Here is a 22,556-nt window from a genome sequence, read left to right as displayed (position 1 = left end):
AAGGTTTGGAGATACCAATCCTTTTAAGCGTAATCATCATGCTATTTGTTAAAAATTACATTGTACACATGGTAGGATGCCACCCCTGTGGTCATGTTTAATATTTTTTTCTCAGTGTTTCAGTGTTTTTTTCAAAAAATACTAAACATTGAGATGAAAGGGAAGGTTATCAGAGTATCCCACTTTAGTGATTATAGTGCTCAGATACTAGCTCCCTACCTGATAGAACACATTCCCAAATGTCGGCTTGAACTATATTTTTATGTATTGTTTGTCTGCTTTGTATTAAAGACAAAAGCTCATTATCAATTAGTTGTATGTTTTAAAGAGTTGACCACAGCTTTCATCATAAGACCTATCTAAAGAGGAATGCATGATGTGTTAGTACCAAGGAGTAGAGATACAATGAATGTATTTGTTTTCATGTTCCTTAAGAGGGACTGCACTAGCAATTGAAGGTAAAATAGATACAAATCAAGTAAACCAGTATGCTTTTAGTCATTATGTCACTTTGAACAACAATTTGTTTAATCATTTTGCGATAGCTTGTTGCTTGGAACTGTCTTATTTTTAGTGTTCAGTATATTTATTTATGGGAGTGTATACATATTCCAGAGTGTTCTAGTTCCTCAGGGAAAATCTGGATGGTATAGAAGAATTTTGTTCTTTATTATGAGTCCATTTATAATTTCATCTTTTTTTTAAAAAAGGCATTTTTCCTACAGTCATTTTGATTGTGACTTTTGTTGTGAGAAAAAAAATTGTGAAGACGTTGTAAAGATTGGTAATGAGGAAGGTGACTTGACTGGGTATCACAGACTTACAAAATCTTATATGTGTTTAGAGTTATGTTAATGGCACATTTATAAGCAAAGTAATGTCATGGAATAGAAGATCTGTAAGTTGACATGAGAAACAGAAAGTGTATTAAAGTTATCTGCAATCATGGGGGTAGATTGTTAGCCAAATGAATAAGAAATTAGATTCATCTCTCATGGTATGTAGCATGAAGAATTTAAAATGAATCAGTTAAAAACTGCAGAAATTATACAGTTTCAGAAAGCAAATGAATGTCTCTCCAATTTTGAGGAAATTACTGATGATACACATTGTAGAAGCAACAAGAAACACAAAGATTGATAGTAAAAATGAAATGACAAAGTTGAAAAACTTAGTTGTGACATCACATAAGAATACCTTTGGTATATGTAATTTATTATATAATTGGGGGAAAATACCAGCTCAAAGGAAAAGTGACTTGAGCACATAGTTCACTAAAAAAATACAAAGTGCTATTAACCATATAAAAGGGTTCTTGGATTTGCTCATAATAAGGATAATGACAATTGAAAATACAGCTAAGAGATAATTAGTTTCTCTACTATCAGATTAGCAAAAGTCCAAAGTTTGACAACATTTTTTTTTTGGCAACATGTTGGGAATTATGGAAAATCATACGTTGCTGCTAGTGATGTAAAATGTAAAACATATGAGTAGGAATTTAATATTTTGTAAATTTATATCATCTGCGGCAAAAAACGTAGTTCATCTTCTAGTAATATGTAGCAGTAAGAATGATTGATAGATGTTTGTATACCACTATGTGATAATGTCTTGGATATAATGTAGAAATAGGGGAGATGTAGGCTACAGAAAGTAAAAATGGTAATATGGTGCTTAGGGTGCTTTCATCATCATAGTAGATAACCATGTTTGTTAATGGTGCCCTGGGTAGTAACTGAAATTGTACTGGGCTTTCAACAGAATTTTGTCAAAATGGAATGCTGCATGAGCTAATGAGTTGTGGAATAAATAGGTTTTTATTGTGGAATAATAAGTAAAACAAAGAAGGGGGTTTTGCAGTATCTTAGGAAGAAGAACAGACATTCCGGATAAAGTTCCTTTAATACGAAGATAGCATTTTTAAATACTTGGAGTAGTGAGTGAAGAAGCTTTCTCTATGAGAGCAAGGTCAGTTCCCAAATAAATCCCAGCCTCCTCTCTTCTGTTAATTTCTTCGGAAGAACTTGAGGTAGCTTTTGAAGTATTTGTCGAAGGTTGCAAACTCCTCAGGAGGAGGCCAGGCATGGTGCCTCACACCTGTAATCCCAGCACTTTGGGAAGCCGAGGTGGGAGGATCACCTGAGGTCAGCAGGTCAAGATGAGCCTGGCCAACATGGCGAAACCCCATCTCCATCAAAAATATAAAATTTAGCTGGGTGTGGTGATGCGTGCCTGTAATCCTGGCTACTTGGGAGGCTTGAAGGAGGAGAATCACTTGAACCCAGAAGGCAGAGGTTGCAGTGAGACAAGATCATGCCACTGCACTCCAGCCTGAGTGATAAAATGAGACTCCTCTGGGGGGGGAAAAAAAAAAAAGGAAACCCGAGATTCTGCTTAACAGTTATAAAGTCAGAAGGTATGAAGATTATTTGAAGTTAGGCCTGTGGACGGGCTGATTGGATCTTCAGTAGTATGAGAAAGTTTAGTTAAGCCAAGGCACTATGTAAAACTCCAAGCTGTACGGAGCTCTGCCTGGCCAGCTGGCTGGCACTTGGGTAATGGGGAATGATAAGTGGTTAATTGCTTCATTGAATGACTGGATTAATGGTAGGATGAATGGATAAATTAACAGATGGGAATGGGTATATAAATGGGTATAAGATGAGGAATAATAATGGAATCACAAGTAGATGTGCAAATGGGACTGTGTGTGGATTGATGGATGGATGGATCTTGAATGCATTTTTGATGAAATTAAGGAACAAGAATAAATATATGAAGTATGGTATACATGTAAGCATGTTTGTGTGTGGGTGTGTGTGTATAGATTGATGCAAGAGTGGAAGGGGAGTAAGGATAAAAACTTTGATCAGCCATATTGACAACGCAAAATAAACTGAAGGTAGATGTATGAATGTATGAATTTGATGGATATGTGCCTGAAAGAACGTATGGATAGGTCAGTTTAGGAAAGGATCAGTAATGATTGTAATCATGTAATTCTCACAGTAACTGTTCAACAGTGACTGTTAAGGATGCTACGTGCTCATGGCAGTAACTCATGGGCCAACGTCACTAAGACTAACGCTTCTTACTGCTTTTATGACAGCATAAGGTTTTATTTTTCACTGTGGCTTTGGTAGAGTTATGGAAAATCATCCATTGTCTCTTAAATACGTAATGATAAATTGGGTAAAGGAATTGGGTAAATCCCATGGCTTTCCAAAACTTCAGGAGATTTAGGAGCTGTATTTTATGCTTTCTCAAGGAAGGGATAAAAAGGACACATTAAACACTGATAATGCTTACTGTAGGATACTTTTCTGGTCTCACAAACTAGGTGTACTTTCTACTTAAATGAAAACTTTATCCCCTTCACAGGGGGAACCAACAAAAACCTCATCCGGGTAAAAATCCAACGTCTCAGTGATGCTATCTCCCTATCATGAGGTAATTCGCAGTAATCTACCTCATGTCTCAGTGTACCTACTGTTGGCCCAGAGATAGGTGAAACTTAAAGATAATTGTATCTTGGCTGGGCGCAACGGCTCATGCCTGTAATCCCAGCACTTTGGGAGGCCGAGGCTGGTAGATCATGAGGTCAGGAGTTCAAGACCAGCCTGGCCAACATGGTGAGTGGTGTTGCGCAACTGTAATCCCAGCTACCCAGGAAGCTGAGGCGGGAGAATTGTTTGAACCCAGGAGGCAGAAGTTACAGTAAGCTGAGATTGTGTGCCATTGCACTTCTGCCTGGGCAATAGAGTGAGACTCCATCTCAAAAAAGAAAAAAAAAAGATAATTGAATCTCATTTCCCTTTGTACAACGTACAATGAGCAGGGTCAGGGAAATCATAATACAACTCCAAACTCTAAGCTGTCAAATGTGAGAGCAATCACTTCCATAGAAATTTTGAAATCCCTCTGGAAATACATTGTGAAGGCCCCACACTGGGCTAGAGAGTGTGTTATTAGGCCCTGGAAGATGCTCACTTGTTCCTTGTTTTCCTTGGCTATAGCTTTTACCTCTGGCACACTCTCCCAATCCCCTTATCCTACTTAATTATTTTTGAGATAGGCATTGTGGAAGATGTTTGACTGTACATAGAGATGATTACTTTAAGTCTTAAAACAATCAGGGGCTTTTCGTTTCTTTGGAAGTAAAAGTGACCCATTAAAAATGTAAAATGTATCATGGGCACAGGAGTTTCATGGCCTATATGTGATTCTACCTTATATCTTACCCATGGTGATTGTAAAACCATGTGTTGATGTGTTGATGTGTAATTTCCAAAAGAGGTGAATGCCCTTGGAACAGTGATCTATCATATGGAGCAAAGCTTCCTGGAGAGCCATCATAACAGACCCACAGGAATATTTTCATTAGTGCGAAGTAAATGTGTTAAGCCAGTAAGATCTTGAAGTGGCCACAACTTCAATCTGAGTACAGAGGGAAAATCACACACAATGATTCAGTGATTGGTGGATAGGTGTGTTCAAGGAGGCAGGGTTGGATTGGTGGTTTCGAGCATGCTTGTAGTAGACAGGCAGATATGTGAATTGATGGAAGGATGCAAGACTGGTTAGTGAAATTTTCTTCGTATTATATGGTTATGTGGATTTAATAACTAGTCATTGAAATTATGTGGGATTGGATATTTAAAGCCCCGAAAGATGAATACATTAATCTTCTAATATAATTTGAGATATAATAACAGATGGATGCACGCAAAATTGGGTATGTTGAGTAATGTGAGAAATGGATGGAAAGTAGAATATGAGCAGATGACTGGATGCGAGGATGGAGAGTGCAAGTTTTAAAAACCTGTTGGGGCCAGGTGCAGTGGCCCACGCCTGTAATCCCAGCACTTTGGGAGGCTGAAGTGGGCGGATCACGAGATCAGGAGATTGAGACCATCCTGGCGAACATGGTGAAACCCTGTCTCTACTAAAAATACAAAAAAATTAGCTGGGCGTGGTGGCGGGCACCTGTAGTCCCAGCTTCTAGAGAGGCCGAGGCAGGAGAATGGCGTGAACCCGGGAGGCAGCGGAGCTTGCAGTGAGCAGAGATTGTGCCACTGTACTCTGGCCTAGGCGACAGAGCAAGACGCCGTCTCAAAAACAAAACAAAACAAAAAACAATAACCTGTGGGGTGTATGTTTGGTTATATGCACAGTGGAATTATCTAGTGAAGGTGCAGATGGTTATATGCCTAGGTGTTAGCATTGGAGTGGATCAAAAATGGAATGCTATATGCATGAATCTTTAGAGTGATGAATACAAGTACGGCTACCTAAAATCTTGGATAAATGTAGGGATCAGGGTAGGATACATTGGTTGCATGGGTGATAGCTGCGTGTTTGATAGCTTTGGAGTGGCTTAATGGACAGTGGGTTGATTCACAAGGTGATGGTACAGGAATTTGATGACTATGAGAATGGGCTGATGGAATAATAAAGTCATATGTAAAGTTGACGGGAAAGATGGACGTTTGAAAGACAATGGTATAGTGTCATGGACAAATTCATTATGAAATTATGAAAGTTTTGTTTTTGCATTCTCAACATGTGTTAGTAAATAAGCAAAAACAAACCACAGTGGGTTCACAAATTAGTTTAATCAAAATGATCTTTCAATATTTTAATAATTTGCAGACTTTAGGAGGTTGAGGAATGAGAGAACTTCACCTTCTGTATATTAACCAGTCATATGTCACAATTTTCCCATATTTTTCACAGTTATAGCTGAGGTGGTACCAGTTTAAGAAGTGAGAACTTCTTCACTGACTGATATTTGCATATAAATCCAAATCATTGTGCTTGTTTACTATTTTTGTAGACGTCATTCTTCAAAAGTGCTGGTAAGAATCAGAAACCCTGGTGTACTGTTTATATTTGACCAATTTGATATTGAATCTAATTTGTGATATTTTACAGTCCAAAACCATACATAAACACAAGATTCTATAAAACACAAGATTGTGAATTTGTGGAGTGATTCTCAGTTAGGTGAAATGAAAGAGATAAAAGGGCTCCCTAAATTGTGACACAGTTTTGATAAGTAGTTTATGCAGGTTTTGATTTACCACTCTTACCTACTCTCACCATAGTATGTGATGTTATCTGGACTGAGACTGTAACTTTTTATCTGTATACTCAGTAAATTTTATATTATTTCAGTAAATTTTACTGAATGAATGCTTTGGAATACATTCATCAGCTAGAGGGAGATAAGAAAGAAATCTGGCAGCCTGTGGAAAATAAACAAAATGGATAGGATATTAAAAGTCATCAGAGAGCAAAGTCATTAGGAATTAGAATTTACTGTACATAGTATGGGTTATAATGAGAGCAGCAGGTTCAATTTTAGTTCCAATTGCATGATTTAGGATATCATCAGTAAGTAGGTAAGGTAAGCAGATAGAAGATGAGGAATATTTCAACACTGAAGTAGTAAAAGTAGGGTCTTAACACCCTTTCATTTGATGAGTGAATGAAAAAAATCTTCAAATATTTTCCAACATTCCTGTTTTTTTGTTTTTTTTTTTTTCCACAAGCATCTTTCATAGTCAAGGAGGACAAAGACATCTTTCCTGCAGGTAAAATCATTAAGGACTATATTCTTGATTTTGAAGCTGTTCTATTTGCTATGTTGATGATACATTAGTTTCTTACTTGAGTTATTTGAAATTAAATTTATTTTCTCATACATCCTATTTTGTGGTTATGTGATTATTTTGAGTTGATATTTTAATCAAGGACTTTATACTTAACAACCAACATTTAAGCAAATCAGGCATTTTATTGACTTCAGTACTACTAGAAGTTGCGCAAGAAGCATACAGGGTAACAAGGAGAATTGATGGGTGGATACTGGGTTTTAGTTTCTGGAAGATCTTAATGGAATACTGTGGAATACACAGAGTATCTTATTAGTATTTCCTTACATTGTGTCTTTTAAAAAAAATTCCTAACCCCTGAACTGGTGTATAAGTTAGAATGAAGAAACTACGCGAGAAATGCTGGTTCAAAGAATAAATAAGTGGTTGGTTGGCATGAAATAATTTGGAATAGAAGACAGGTATTCAAATCACAGAAAAAAAATGTGTAGAGAAAGGAAGGAAAATGGCAGCTTTATCATTTGCATACAGTACGTACACCTGGTTTTTGTAGGTTTTGGGTTATTCCACATCAGATTGTAGGAGTCTGGTTTTATGGAGTGTTACTTGACTTGAAGATGATGTATTTCTGTCACCAGGCACGGCTGTGTCAACCTGTTGTTTATTTCCATTTGCAATCTCTTCTTCTGTACTCTCAGGTGGTGACCATGTGGATAATGGGATTATAGCCAAATGGTGGTTTCATCTACAGCATCACCAAAATGCTGTTGTTATTGCTTCTTTCTGGGATCTTCTTGCATCTTTGCTTCTCAAGGGGCACAACTTTCATAGAAGTATGTCCAGGAATAGAGGTGACCTGCTTTTTGGCAAGTAATTGCCTGGAACGTTTTTATGTACTTCTCTGCGCTCTCAATACATTTCATGCTTCCCTCTATTTTTGTGTATTTAACTCATTGTATTTCTTAAATTTATATTTTACTTTTCGAATGGAAGTGAGATTTGTGTATGGTAAATATAATTAATTCAACCCCATGGACACGCTAGTCACTCTCCAGATTATGGCAAGTCTTTCTCAGATGCAGAGGGCCTTGGTGTGCCAGTGATTTTTTTTTCCCCCATGTGTAAGATACTTTTTTTCCTCATTTGAATCAGGAGCCCACAGTTTTTTGGACAAGTCTCAAATGAAATCTTAAGCATTTGTGTTGTCTGGACTAGACCTTCTGTAGTATCCTTTTTGTTAGACCTAGTATATTTCATTCCAGATCAGGATCTGAGAGTGACTATAATTCACCTCTTTCCAAGTACACAAACTTGGATGACATGACAACTGAGTGTGTAAGGGAGAGCGAGACCCTTGCACTGCCATTTTCAGCCATTATGATCTCATCTTGTAGAACATGTTGTATAATCATTTTCTTGGTATCACTAGTGTTCTTTGGGGCTGGAATAAAAATCTTAGCGTACCAAAGAGATTTCCCCTTTATCCACGTTACCTTGGTTTTCCTTTATTTTCTGTTTAACCTAAGTGGACTTAATATAAAATAGTGTTTACTTGGTGTTTTAATTGTCTACTTCTATAACATAAGCTGCACTGTCCACTGGGGAACTGCTTACCATATTGCCCAACCTGTCTAGATAGGTTTATACAGGGGAGACATTCAGTAATATTAACTCTCTAGACCCGTGTTAGCAATAACAAACAATTGCTGGAATTTTAAGACTATATTATCAATCCCTTTGATGTCAGTTAATCCTACCAACACAAGATTTAATGGTTTAAAAATCTTATGAATGTGTACAGCCATTAGTGTCTCCTTATTCATTGGCAGCTAGATTTTGAGGTAGAACTTGTGTTCCCTTTTGCAATACTCATTTATTTTACCTGGACAGAAGATGCTCTTGTACTTCCAAAGTTAATTTGTCTCATACTATTTCTTGTGTTAATATTTTCCAAGTTCAGGATGCTGTCTGGATATAAGAAGATGAGTGTCCTAATCACACACCTTTACATTATATGAAACATGATTCAGAGTTTTGTAGTCTGTATAACAATATACAGAGGTCAGCAAAATTTGTAAAAGAACAGACTGTATAGGCCATACTGTTGTAACTACTCAACATTGCCATTATATGTGAAATCAGCTATAACCAATTCATAAACCAATGAATATGGCCGTGTTCTAGTAAAACTTACTAACAAAAACGTGTTAGGCCAGATTTGGACCACAGGCTATAGTTTTCTGACCTCTGGCTTACAGCAGAAGTTTATTTTGATACACGGAAAGCAGAAGCGAGAAAATGTATTCTATCCCATGTCATTTTTCTGAATCCTAAACATAGGAAGTTAAAGTAAAACATGGGGCAGAATCTGCTTTAAGCCTTTGAATTCTTGGCTCTTAAAACCAGGTTGAGGGTTGTGTGTTTTTATTCTTTTGTATCTCCTTTTCACTTTGGCTTGGCACCTGGTTCATTGAAACAGAGCCAATAAGAATGAGTGAGTCAGTCAGTGATAAGAAGCAACCTGTGGCCATTTATCCATTCCTACTTCCTAGGCTTGATAAGTAGTATCTGTAGTATAGTTGTCAGTAACTTTTTGAGCTTACGTAAGTTTATGTGGAATTCATTTACAAATGTGTGATTATGATGATAGATGTTATTTTGTAAATTTCAAGGTTCTTTAGTGTGGCATGGACATGTTTCCAAATCAATAAATGTAGCTTACCCACAGACTTTATGGGATGTAAAGTGTGTATTACAATGAGTGAATCCATTTCTCTGTTTTGGGAAAGCAGGTTAATTTTTTTTTGTTTTGTTGCTACATATAATGTTGACTATATGTATATTCTAATGCAGTTGGTCTCCTAATTCTACAGGATAGATGTCTAGCTGTTGCATTGTTGGATCATCAGTTTCGTTTTAGTTAGATGCTATGAAATTGCTCTTGAAAATGGTGTCCTCTGCCACCACAGAACGGTGTTGTTATGAAAGTGCCAATTTTCATAAAAACTTGTACACAATGGGTATTAAGAATTTTTTAGGTTGGGCGCAGTAGCTCATGCCTGTAATCTCAGCACTTTGGGAGGCCTAGGCAGGTGGATCACCTGAGAACAGGAGTTCCAGACCAGCCTGACCAACATGGTGAAATCCCATCTCTAATAAATACAAAAACTTAGCTGGGTGTGGTGGCATACACCTGTAATCCCAGCTACTTGGGAGGCTGAGACAGGAGAATCGCTTGAACCCAGGAGGCAGAGGTTGCAGTGAGCCGAGATTGCACTTCTGCACTCCAGCCTGGGTGACAAGAGCGAAACTCAATCTAAAAAAAAAAAAAAAAAAAAAAAACTTTAAATTTTTAACCAATCTAATAGGTGAAAATGGCATTTTTAACAGAAGTCTAACTTAAACAATTAATGGCCATGGGTAAAAGAAGAATCAAATAATGATGCATGATTTATAAGATAAGGCAGTACTCAGTTTTTCCTCTACTCCCCCCAAAAATCCTGTTTATCTGAGTTAGAAATGATTAATATTTTCTAAATTTAGTGCCGCCTGGAAGTTTATAAATTCCCTAAGTATACCTTATACCAGCGTTTTTCTGACTTTGTATTTTTGAAATAATTTTAGATTCAGAATCACAAGAATCACACAGAGCAACCTGATTTACGCTTCACCCAGATTGACTTTTTATTCTGCATTGTTGTGTTCTCCCCTCACTTCCTCCTCTTGCTCTCTCCTCCCTTCATGTGTTTATACATAGTGTTATCATTCGATGTATTATTGGTGAATGATTTGCCCACATTATCTTCCTGTAAACCAAAACACTTAAACATCTACTTTCTAAGAGCCTGAGCATGTTATATTGACTTTGGTACAAATTTCAAAATCATGAAATGTGTCAGTAGTATAAAAGTATAACAGTATACAGTCCATAGTCACATTTTACCCATTTTTCCAGAGGTGTTCTTTATAGCAGTTTCTTCACTTCTACAACATCCAGAAAAGGATCTTCTGTTGCATTCAGTTGTCATGTCTCTTTAGTCTTGTTTAATCTGAAACAGTTTCCTGGACTTTGATCACATCAGTATTTTTAAAAAGTAATAGTTAACAGTTTTTAAGGAGATATCTCAGATTTTGAATTTTGTGTTTCCTCATGAAAAGGCTTAAGATACTCACTTTGAGCAGAAATACTTCAGTATTCTCAGTCTTCGTCAGTGAATCATATCAGGTGACAAACAATGTCACTTTTTCTCACTTTGAACTACTTTGGTCTCTTGGTTCAATTGGTGTCCACTGAACTTTTCCACTTTAGTTAACATTCCTTTGTAATTAATTTGGAACTATACAGGTATTCTATTTTTCATCAAACTTTCATCTAGTAGGTGTAATATGCATAGGTGACTTTTACCTGAGTCAGTGATGATTAGAAAAAAAATCTGTTGGCCGGGCCTGGTGGCTCACGCCTGTAATCCCAGCACTTTGGGAGGCCGAGGCGGGCGGATCATGAGGTCAGGAGATTGAGACCATCCTGGCTAACACGGTGAAACCCTGTCTCTACTAAAAATACAAAAAATTAGCCGGGTGTGGTGGCGGGCGCCTGTAGTCCCAGCTACTCGGGAGGCTGAGGCAGGAGAATGGCGTGAACCTGGGAGGCGGAGCTTGCAGTGAGCGGAGATCATGCCACTGCACTCCAGCCTGGGCGACAGAGCAAGACTCTGTCTCAAAAAGAAAAAAAAAAGAAAAATCTGTGTTATTGCTTATATGCATTATTTAGCGTCTTGTACTGTAAGGAAGAGTTTGTATATCATGGCCTGTCAGAACAATCCAGCAATGTCTTTTATCAACTGAAAATTCTGAAAGGAAGAATAAGGTGGTGATTTATATGAGAATACAGGGAAAGGGTTACCCAAAGAGTCTAATGAATTTATGTCTAAACCATGGAGTGGAATGTGAGAGGCACATAGAACCCCAGAGTTGTGATTCTAATACATTGCATGGTGGAAGGAGAAGAGGAAGTTTTTGGTAATAGTGTTTCATGTAACGTATCTGTGTAATGTATGTGTGCCTTCATTATTGGGAGAGTGTTCAACAGTTCACAGTTGAATAGACTGTGAAGCATTATGCTGGAATCTGGGTTCAGATTCTAGATCTGTATCCTACATATCACCAATGTTTGTTTATCAATTTTTGCTTGTCATTACTTTATTTAACCCATTAGGGTATCCAAGACTGACAGTGAAGGGACTGCATTTGGGAGCTATCTGAAGACAAAAACTCAGCTTTTTGAAGTTTCTTTCATGTGTCACCTTACATGGCCCCTCCCATTCTCTGTGGAGAAGTTTGTGTACATTATTCAGACTACTGTGCAGTGACTGTGTTGTTTAAAACCTATACATAGCCAAACTCTGTTCTGTGTTCTCTGTAACTAGGGCATTAGTCTCCCAGTAGTAATCCTGCATCTTATGCTAGTTAAAGAAGGTTCCCAGAATAAAGACATTCTTACTTTTGAACAATGACTTGGATAGATTGAGGAAGTGGTTTTAATAATCACTTTGATATATTTCAAAATCTAGTTCATTATTGGTGAGGTGCAGCCACCTGGCATTAATGGAAATGTATAATTTGAAACCAGTGCAGTGGAATCAGAGGCTTGAACATGACCTAAGTCTTGATCAGAAGTGGTCGTCTGAATGTTCCCTGCTCTCTGTATGTGACTTGGTACTTAGTCTTCAGTGGCAGGATTGCAGCAGAGGTCCAGTAAATATTGTTCATTCGATGTATGGAGAAAATGGAAGTAAGGCCAAAAATGACTGATTGTAAACAAATGAAGCACCAAGTGAATAAATGCACAAATAGACAAATAGCCAGCAGGAAAAAAAAAAAAACAACAACTTGTTACCTAAAGAATGGAAACCAAGTGGAAAAGGCCGCCAGGGACCTAAGATACTGTTACCATTTTAATATGCATATTGTTGCTTTCACATATAATACAGTAAGGGAGTATCAGAAAACCTGAATCTGCCTGACTAAAACATACCCTGTTCCACAAAGCTATATATGAGAGAATGTTTAAGGTGGTTTAATACCGAATTCATAAATTCAGCCTCAGTGTAGCAAACTTCTAAAGCTTCCATGACGTGAGGGAAATTTTAACAAACAATGGAAATCACAGCACTAAAGTACATTACTATTATGTGATTCTCTGATGGTAATAGAAACTGTGCTGCAGGACACGTTTTGATTCGGGGAGAAATGTAGAGTAACTCCACAGAGGAATTCATCCTCTCTAATTTTAAATCTGAATGGAACCCACATGCCCATACCCTGGAGATGCATGTAAGGGAACAACATGGCTTGCTCTGTTAAAAATAGAAAAGAACCTTCAATTAATCATCCTGTGAACTTGATAAGAGGATGCAGAGGAACGTAAATGCCTATCTGTATATCTGTGATTGACCTTGGAACACAGTGAGTGCCCTCTAAAGAGTAGCCCAGTAAGAACTGTATCATTCCACCAATCAAATTAGATCCTCTTGCTTCCAGTGGGAGCAGAGTGACACAGACCAAGGAAAGCCGAGGAGAAGATTGTAGCCTTTTATTTCTCCTTGTATTTGTTGAGGTTCACTGCTCACTGATAAATGATTTGCACAAAAAAATTCAGGCCTCTGACTCTTCTGGTATTTGATTTATCTAGTAAAGTTAATTCCAAGACAAAAGTGTACAGTTGGTTAAAAATACCAGTCTCATGTTTATTTGATGGTTTGAAATATTCTCTGCTACATTGTTGTACCTCATTTGTCACCTTGGAATAAATGACAATCGTGTTGATTTTTCCACAAGATAATTTGATTCTAAAATTCATTTATCTTCAGGAATTAGAGATTGTAAAAATGTCATCTCTTGTGTCTCATTTAGTCATTTCCAAGATTTAGTGGGTGTTCTCCCTAAGTGCCTTGAACAAGAATGCCTTGTTCAATGGCTGTGTTTTACTCATAATTAACATGCCAACTGCTTTGGGTTTTTTAAGATTTACAAATTTCTTCTCTGCAGTACTTAACTTTCTATATTTTTATATATTAAAACAAATTAGGTAGGATAAAGATCACTGTGGATGGTATAAATACTAATAGCAAAACTAGAAGTAAGAAGTATTTACATAAGTTGTACATAGGTATTACATTAGGTTGTCTTACATGAAAGTATTATGAAGCACTGGGATTTGGGGTGTATTTTGAAATCCTTGCCAGTTCTACTTGATAAAGCATTGAATGGTACCATATGAGAGGAGAAGAGGACTGAAACAGGACTCCTTATGATTTAGACCTCAACAACTACTAGGGAGGGTTGGTTTTTCTTTGAGTGCATGATTTTTAAAAAGACTATTTTGCCAGTTTTAGTTCCATATTAAACCCACAGATTAAGATTTTGGTTTTGAAAGTGTAAATAGGAAGCTTGAGTTGGGGGGTATTTGGAGATAGAGATAATACATAATGGCTGTGGGAAAGGATGAGATCTAGAGTGTATGTGGGAGTAGGAACATACATGTCTGAGACCATGCTTTGGATGCTCTGGCATTTAGATATTGACAAAATGAGGAAGACCCATTAAAGGAGATTGTGGCTAGAGTTACTAGGTGAAAACCAAAGGGTTGTAGTGTTCCTGAAGATACATGAAGAGTGAGATTAAAAATTAATGAGGCGGCAGTGACTTTTGCATGGCAGTGAAAGACACAGTTCAATTTGAAAACTGAGTATCATTGATCTTAGTGCTCTTATTATTGAAAAGGTCAAATTAAAGAATACCTTTGAGTTGATGGTCTGTATTAGGTTACCATTGTTAGCCCAGCATAGACACATGCTGATACCTGTGAGTTGCTCTCATCAATTACCATGTGAAGATGCATCCCAGTTGTACAATTTTAGATCCTCTTCATTCCACATTATGTGTATACAAGATAAAACTTGATGTTTTCATTATATCCTTTCAATCTTCTAACAGCAATCCTTATGTAGCTTTATCATTAGAGTTCCCACTTGCAGTGTCTCTTTCTGTACCTGCATTCATTGGCCACAGTAGAGTTTTCATTAAGGCAGGATTGCATTTCATTGATTTTGGCTTCTGTCAGACATTTAGCAAAGATTGTTGAAGGAAAGGAATGGATGAGGGGCCAGCTGAAAGAAAAAGTATCAACCTAATGATGGATAAGTGAAAAAGGGATGAAGAAAGGATGGTGCTAGGAATTGAGGGAGTAAAGCAAGATAGAATGTACAAAAGGTAGAATTTTTAAAGAAAGTTGTAGGACAAGGGTAAGGTGTGTTGAACCTACATTTAAAATACAATAACATCACTAAAGTTGAGGCCGGGTGCAGTGGCTCACCCCTGTAATCCCAGCACTTTGGGAGGCCAAGGCGGGCGGATCACCTCAGGTCAGAAGTTTGAGACCATCCTGGCCAACATGGTGAAACCCCATCTCGACTAAAAATACAAAAATTAGCCAGGCATGGTGGCGGGCGCCTGTAATCCCAGTTACTCAGGAGGCTGAGGCAGGAGAATGGTGTGAACCCGGGAGTGGGAGGTTGCAGTGAGCCAAGATCATGTCACTGCTCTCCAGCCTGGGCGTCAAGAACGAAACTGTGTCTCAAAAAAACAAAACCAAACCAAACAAAAAAAAACCATCAGTAAAGTCAGGGAGAGAGTACCACTGTAGAAGATGTTCTTTTCCAGCTTAATCTGAAGAAGGTATTGACCATATGGTCAATTGTACAGTCATTGTACATTGTCATTCCCTAACTAGATATGGGTTAGCTATGAGTCTGTAGAAAATTGTCCAACATACTTTCCGCCTCTTAACATTTCACTTAACGAATTTCATTTCATTTCTTCATTTTGTGTCTAACAGACTAGAAATAATGAGCTCCTATTGACAGGGATATTTTCCTCTTCATACTTTCCTTTACCTTACAGAGCCTTTTATGTAGCAGATATTTAATGTAATAATAGGTCTAAACTAATTTAGACCATGGATGAGTGAAATTTTGATGAATGAGCCCCAGTCACCTGAAGGGTGAGTAAAAAGAATTTCGAGACCCAATATGAGGTAGCTGCTTCACACTTTTTTGAGAATATTATGGCATGACTGAGGAAATCACAGATTCTGTAGACTGTGTTGAGTTGGATTATGTAAATATAGATTCTGGTATTAGGGAACTCAGCATCTGTTAGATTAGACTTTTTATGGTGAAAGTCTTTTTTAGGGGTTAGGCATAAATCCCTACTGATATTTGTGGAGTGATAGAATATAGCTCCTGTTGTCTTTCCTGCTTGTATAGCCTATGCCATTAGTGTCCTCTTTTTCACTGTTTTCTCAAAGGAAGATGGTCAAAGAGGAAGCCATATGCATGGTAGACTTTGTAATCTGGGAAAAGTCAACATATGTCATCGTAGTGCTCTTTTTATGTGTTGTCAGTCCTTAGAAAGGATTCATGTTTTCCATATTATATACTACTCTATTTTAAAAATTTCTTAGGGAGAATGGCTGTAACAGGCCAATGATAGAATCGTAGATTATAGTCACTGTCTGATGACTTTCCATCACAAGAGGGAACGATACAGGACAGTCTATGTAACTGACTTCAGTGTGACCACTCAGTGTTTCTGTAACACAGTATTTATATTGCTGTACAATAGAGTTACATTTATTTCTGTGATCCAGTTCATTTGTTTAATATTGGGATTCAAGAAGTGTTGAAGAAATGTCTACTGATTAATAACAGATGGGAAGAGTATATGTGTTTTAAATAAGAGACCAAGAGAAACAATAAGGAAAATAAGAAGGAAGTGTTTGTGCGCTTTTCACGTTACTCTTACGTTTGGAAAGTGCACAAGACGTCGTAGTGGAGATTTCTGAGGAGGTGAAAACCTGTAGAAAAATGCTTTATCAGTAAAGAGCTGTCCAAGTTGTTAGAAAGTGTTGATTTCTAGAAGGATATTGAGACATTAGGTATATAGGGGATGTGCCTCCTTGTCTTGCTTTCATTCTGGCTTCTTACCAGCTATTGTGAATAAGTTTAAGATTTCTTCTGACATTATAAACTTTGGAAAAGGTATTGCTGTTTGTTCAGTTTGAAGTAGTATCATATCCGTCAAGGCTTTGTTAAATTGTCTTGTTGATTCATGGTTCTCTTCAGTGATAACATTATCATTATATGGGATTCCTACCCACAGCCACCGAATATCTCAGTGAAGAAGTGCAGGTTTGGAGAGAACATCTGAATAGATTCATGCTAAGATGGTACATTTGCACTGACACCATTGTTATGTGGCAGGCAGACATGAAGTATCCTAGGATTGATCAATATGCCTTAATGTAAATAGCTGCATATAGACCTGATTTCTTAGACTCCCCACTTCAAGCTCTTGAATATTGTGTTGATATCCTTATCAATACACTTTGTCTTGTGTTCTGTGTTATTTTCCCAGAATAAATATAATGAGCTCCTCCTTGACAGGGATTTTTTCTTTCTATTGTCCTGTGACAAAATGTCAAGATAAAAATGTAAGAGTTTCATTAAAGTTTGTTGAATAAAATTTGTGATGGAATGTGAGAGAGAGGTCATGAATGAGAGAGAATATAGAAATAATGGAGAATGTGATACTCCGATAGTCATGCAATATTCTTTTTGATTTATTATGTAACATATATTACTATGTTATATCTAATGTATTATTTGTCATATATATTACTATATCCTGTTGTTGTATTTGGGTAATTTGGCAATCTGCCATGTTCGATGGTGTTAAAAAGAGAACATAAAATGTAGTGATTTCTTAATAAGATATAGAGGTGTAAGTATTAACTCTTTAATAATATAGTGATTTATTTTAAAATGAATGATAAGAAAGGACCATAAAAATGTCTGAATTGGGGAAATTTGAAAAGGTTTTCTCTCTGGGGCTTTCATATGTCTGTTCTATGTGAATGTTGTGTAATTCTCGCTTTGCCACAGCTCCCTCTTTGCTAACCCTTGTTAACCCATGCAGAGAAGGAAGTGGACTGATGACATTTTGAGTCCATCTTCAGGTTTATTGGGAATGCAAGGGACATGAGTTGTAACCAATGGGAGTAAAGGGCTAGTTGCTATGCCAGTTGCCTCGACTTGTTTGACACTGCTTGAGCAATCGGAATGGCTAGTTTTGAATCTGGCTTCTCAGTCAGAATTTTACCTTCACTCTAACACTACTTTTTTTCAAATCACTTATATTTCCATAAATATGAACCAACTTCACTGATCTTCATTTTTTCCTGAAGATTCAAATTTCTTTCCATGAAGAACGTTCTTTAGCGCTTCTGGTATAGCAGGCCTATTGATGATGATTTTTCTTTTAGTATATGGTGATTATTTTATATTTAACTGTCTTTTTTTGAAGTCTTCTTCGTTTAAATATGTTGTTACTAAACATAGAATTAATGGGTTTTTTAAAGCACTTTCAAAGATAATCCACTGTTTTCTGGACTCCGTTAATATTTAAATCTTTATTTTTGTGTAATTCTTTCTCAATATAAATGTACCATTTTTCTCTGACTCCTTCTAAGATATTTTTTACTTAAGTATTGAGTCAGTTTTGGTTATGATGTGACTCTGTGTTTTTCTTTATATTGTTTGGTTGTTTGAACTTCTTTAATCTGTTAATATTGTGTTTTATGTTAAATTTGGGGGGATTTCAGCCATTTAAAATATAACTTTCCAGTCTCTTCCCCCGGGACTCTTAATTTTTACATATATATTTGTATTACATCTATTAATATTGTTCTATGGATACCTGACATTCTTTTTAAATCTTATTTTTGGTGTTTTTCACTTTGAACAACCTAATAATTTGTTTCCATCCGTGTTATTAACTTTATTCTATTTTTTTCCAATCTGCTCTTAAGCACATCCTGTAAATTTTCTTTTTAATTTATTTTATTTTTTAGTTCCAGATATTTACTGCTTTTGCTTTGTTTTTGAGACAGAATCTTTCTCTGTCACACAGGATGTAGTGCAGTGGCGTGGTTCACTGCAGCCTTGACCTCCTGGTCTCAAGTGATCCTCTCACCTTAACCTTACCCACTCCTTAGTAGCTAGAACTACAGGTGCATGCCACCACACTCAGCTAGTTCTTTGTTTTTGTAGCGATAGGGTCGTTGTGGTGCCCAAGCTGGTCTTGAACTCCCAGGCTCAAGCATTCTTCCTGCCTCGTCCTCATGCCCCGGTCAACCAGTTCTTTATTTTTAATATTATGTTGTATTTGATGTGCTGTCCTATTCATTTAGTATAAGCACATTTTTCCTTATGTCTTCAGCATAATTATATGCTTTTTCAGAATTGTAACATCAGGACTGCTTCCAGGTTCGCTTTAGTGTCCTTTGTCTTAAGTATGGGTTATAGTTTTCTGTCTTTGTATGTTAAGTAATTGTGGATTGTAACTTGAACTTTGAGTATATTTTAGAAACTCTGAATTCTATTTTATTTTTCTAAAACAGGATTTCTCAGCTTCAGCACTATTGACATTTTGAACTGAGTTATTTAGTTTGTGTTGTTGTTGTGTGTATTCTGGGAGGGTACTGTTCTGTATGCATTGTGGGGTACTGGGTATTATCCTTTGTCTCCACTCAGTTCTTACCAGTAGCATAACTCTCTCTCCTCCCTGTGTCCCCTGCCAAAAAATGCCTTCAGTCCTTTCTAAGCGCTCTTTTTTTATGGTGTTGGGGCCAAAATCACACATCCTTGCTCACTCTTTTTCATTGAGAGCTATGGCTATAAATGATAGTGATACTTTTACTTATTTATGTTTAAGACAAACAGTTCACTTAGCTGGATTCAAACTCCAGGCTTTCTCGTGTGCTGTGGGAAGCAGCCTACACTCTATTCAGTTCTTTTCTTTTCATATTGGTTGGGTTACTTTGAGTCTGGCCTACTTGATGGGCAATTCACAGGTCAACCGAAGATTTCAGCAGAACTTATACAGAGAATTTCATTCAGGCTTCCCGTGTCTCATTCTCCACACTGTGGGAATTTCCTCCCACTTTCCAGCCACTATTGAGGATGCCTGTCAGCAAAATTCCTTGAAATTGGAAGCTTTTATAGGGAAATTCCTTTCCTCCAAGAGTGCACTCTCCTCCAGTGTTGGCTTGCTTTTCATCGTTCTCCATGGTTTTAGATAGCTGTCTTTATATTCCTTCTGGAGTTTCCAGATGATATCTGTTGGGGGCTTAGCTTGATAACACGTATTCCTCTTATTACTAGTAGCCAGACCTGCATGTCTTCCTGGACCTGATGTGGAAAAGTTTCATCTCATGAGACAATAATGTGCTAGCTAGTTTTACTGATTCGTACTCTAAAGTACCCAAGCCTAAAATAGTGGAGCTGTCTATCCCACATGAAACTTCTCTGATTTTCACTGTTTTTTATAAAAGGTATACATGTTCAGATTTCTGTAGGATTTTTAAAGCATCACAGTTTTTATGAACTATATATATTTCCAAGGTCTACCTGCTTTGTATTTTGCCTGGCGAGAGTAGGAATAATCTCTTGGTATGAGTATCTGTTTTCCATTCATCCAAAACAGATAGAGCATTGATTTCAGTAAGTGTTATGTTCTAGTTTGTCTTGGTATTATTTTTAGAAATACCTGGTGATTAATTTGAGCTAACTATTCTTCTCTACCCTCATTCCCAGCATTATCACCTGCTTTTACCACTTCCAAGGGGTGGAAACATTCTCCACAATGCATTTATTCATGCCAGAGAAAAATCTAGAAAAAAACGAATAAAATGAACAAATTATTTCCCCTTGGTATCTGTAGCCAACTTGCCTAAGTGTTCTTTCCCAGAGTTCAAGTCTTCAGTCTATAGTTCATAAGCAAAGGGGGGCTGCGAGCTCTGATCTTGCCGGATGAAAGAATAAGTGAGCTACCCCATGGTAGATGTTTCTGGCCATCTGAAATGAGTCCATGAATGTGGCTTTTGTGTAAAGGCTAAAAAGAAAATGTAACCACTTTCTTCTTTGAGTAGTTAATATAGCAAATAGTTGAAACAGAAGTTTTGATTGGCAGATCAGGATATGATATACTTTAACAAAGAGTAGAACTATTACCAGTTTTGCCTGTTGCTATTTGTGTCTCTTTCACAGTTTGATAATATCACATCCTGGAAAGTGAAACCGAAAATTATTATTCCTTTTTAAATGACTGAATTTGCTTTCATGGTATTTATAGTGAAAGAGTAAATTAGAAAGTGATTAGATGACTGTACTTGAGAAAAAGCAGGGTAAAAAGATTTTAATTAATCGAAAATATTATTGGGGTGAAAACATAGGCTTATGTTATGTTTTGTGAATTGTGCTGTGTTGTAGACACTTGATGAGTTCTCCTAACAGAATTGATCTAGCTCTTAAAATACCATTTTTGATTGAATATAAATGGGATATAGGTTTCTTACAACTTCTGAATTCGGCGAAGATGATGTGAATCTTCCAGTTTAATCTGTTTGATTCGAATGGTTTATTTTTTCACATTTCTCATAATTTCCATGTCAACTTCCATGATGATCATGCAGGAAAGGGGTATGATTACACTTCTTGTATTGCATATCATCACTAAAACATAGTTACTGTCTTTCTATGGTCTTAAGAAAAATTCAGAAACATCATACCAATGTACACATAAGATAAATAAGCTTATGTGGAACAATAAGTGTTCCGTTCTGAGAAATACCTTGATTGGTATCCTAATGTCTTTGAGGTTATTGGCAGTTCTCAAACTCTTCCCCAATTTTGCTTCCATCTAAATTTGTCTATTGTTAAATAATCTATCAGTCCATTTTTATCTATCATCTATATATCTGTCTTTAGCAATCATTCATCTGTAATCTATCTGTGCCGTTTGTCATAAGAGACAGAAGGGCATAGCAGTGGAAACTCAAAGGACTTACCTCCATGTGAATGGACAGTGGTGATGGTGATCTGTGAGGTAGTGATGTATAGAAAGAAAAACTAGAAGAGAACATGCCCTAAGTGAGGGACCTTGTCCAGCAGGCACTCTGGCCTTGTTATACTGTGCTTGAATATGAAAAAAATCAAAATAGTGCTGACATTCTGTATCTTCTGGGTCTGAGACTTAGAGTAGATAAGGTGATTCTGCCATTTCAGTCTTTTGTATTTCCACATTTGAAAGCTCAATTTTAATTATGTAGAATTATTTTTCCAGCCCATGTTAAACTAGACCATGGATTGGCAGACTTTTTCTGTAAATTGCCAGATACACATTGTCAGTTCTGAAAGTCTTGTGGTCTTTGTTGTGGCCAATCTACTCTTCTGTTTTATTATGAAAGCAGCCGTAGATAATTTATAATGGAATGAGTGTGCTGTGCCTTTCTTCCAATAAAACTTTAGAAAAGCAGCCTGTGGGCTAGAGTTTACCCTTCAGGAGACCAGAGCATTGGCTAAACTGGAACCTGAAAAAAAAATCACATCAACTCAACCACGTGGTAATAATATTTGAAGTATTATTTCAACATTTTCTTTTTCATAAAAATTTGTTTAGCTCTTTTGCCAAATTCCATTTGCAAGTGAGTGATACATAAATGACTACCACATGCCATTAACATCACCTAAACAGTGTAAAACAAGCACAGTAGAAGGAATTGGAGTGATATAAACCCCTTGCTATAATAGTTACAGTTGATAAATTATATTTCAAAATTGAACCTATTTCTTCCAAATTTCATCTATAAAGTTCCAGGGAATTCCAAAATCGTGCCTGCCTTCTTATCCCAGTTAGCAGGATTGTCTCTGAGCAGCCGTGGTCGTATCCATCCTCTGTGGACCATAAATTGAGCCTATTTTGACATCATTTGAGCAATTGTAATTGTTTCACCACATCAGACTGAGATTACTACAT

At 36.9% G+C, this 22,556-nt stretch overlaps 1 long non-coding RNA gene across 1 annotated transcript; it reads left to right on the top strand.

Moving 5' to 3' along the window:
• Nucleotides 1-370: 370 nt before the first annotated feature.
• On the top strand, nt 371-20,904 carry LOC140710419 (uncharacterized). Its single transcript, XR_012091430.1, has 3 exons — nt 371-5,861; nt 6,558-6,599; nt 7,319-20,904. It is a non-coding gene; the product is annotated as an uncharacterized lncRNA (long non-coding RNA).
• The last annotated feature ends 1,652 nt before the right edge of the window (nt 20,905-22,556 follow it).

This window comes from Chlorocebus sabaeus, chromosome 26 (assembly GCF_047675955.1).
Source record: "Chlorocebus sabaeus isolate Y175 chromosome 26, mChlSab1.0.hap1, whole genome shotgun sequence".
Taxonomy (NCBI): domain Eukaryota; kingdom Metazoa; phylum Chordata; class Mammalia; order Primates; family Cercopithecidae; genus Chlorocebus; species Chlorocebus sabaeus.
This window is presented reverse-complemented; position numbering and strand designations above follow the sequence as displayed.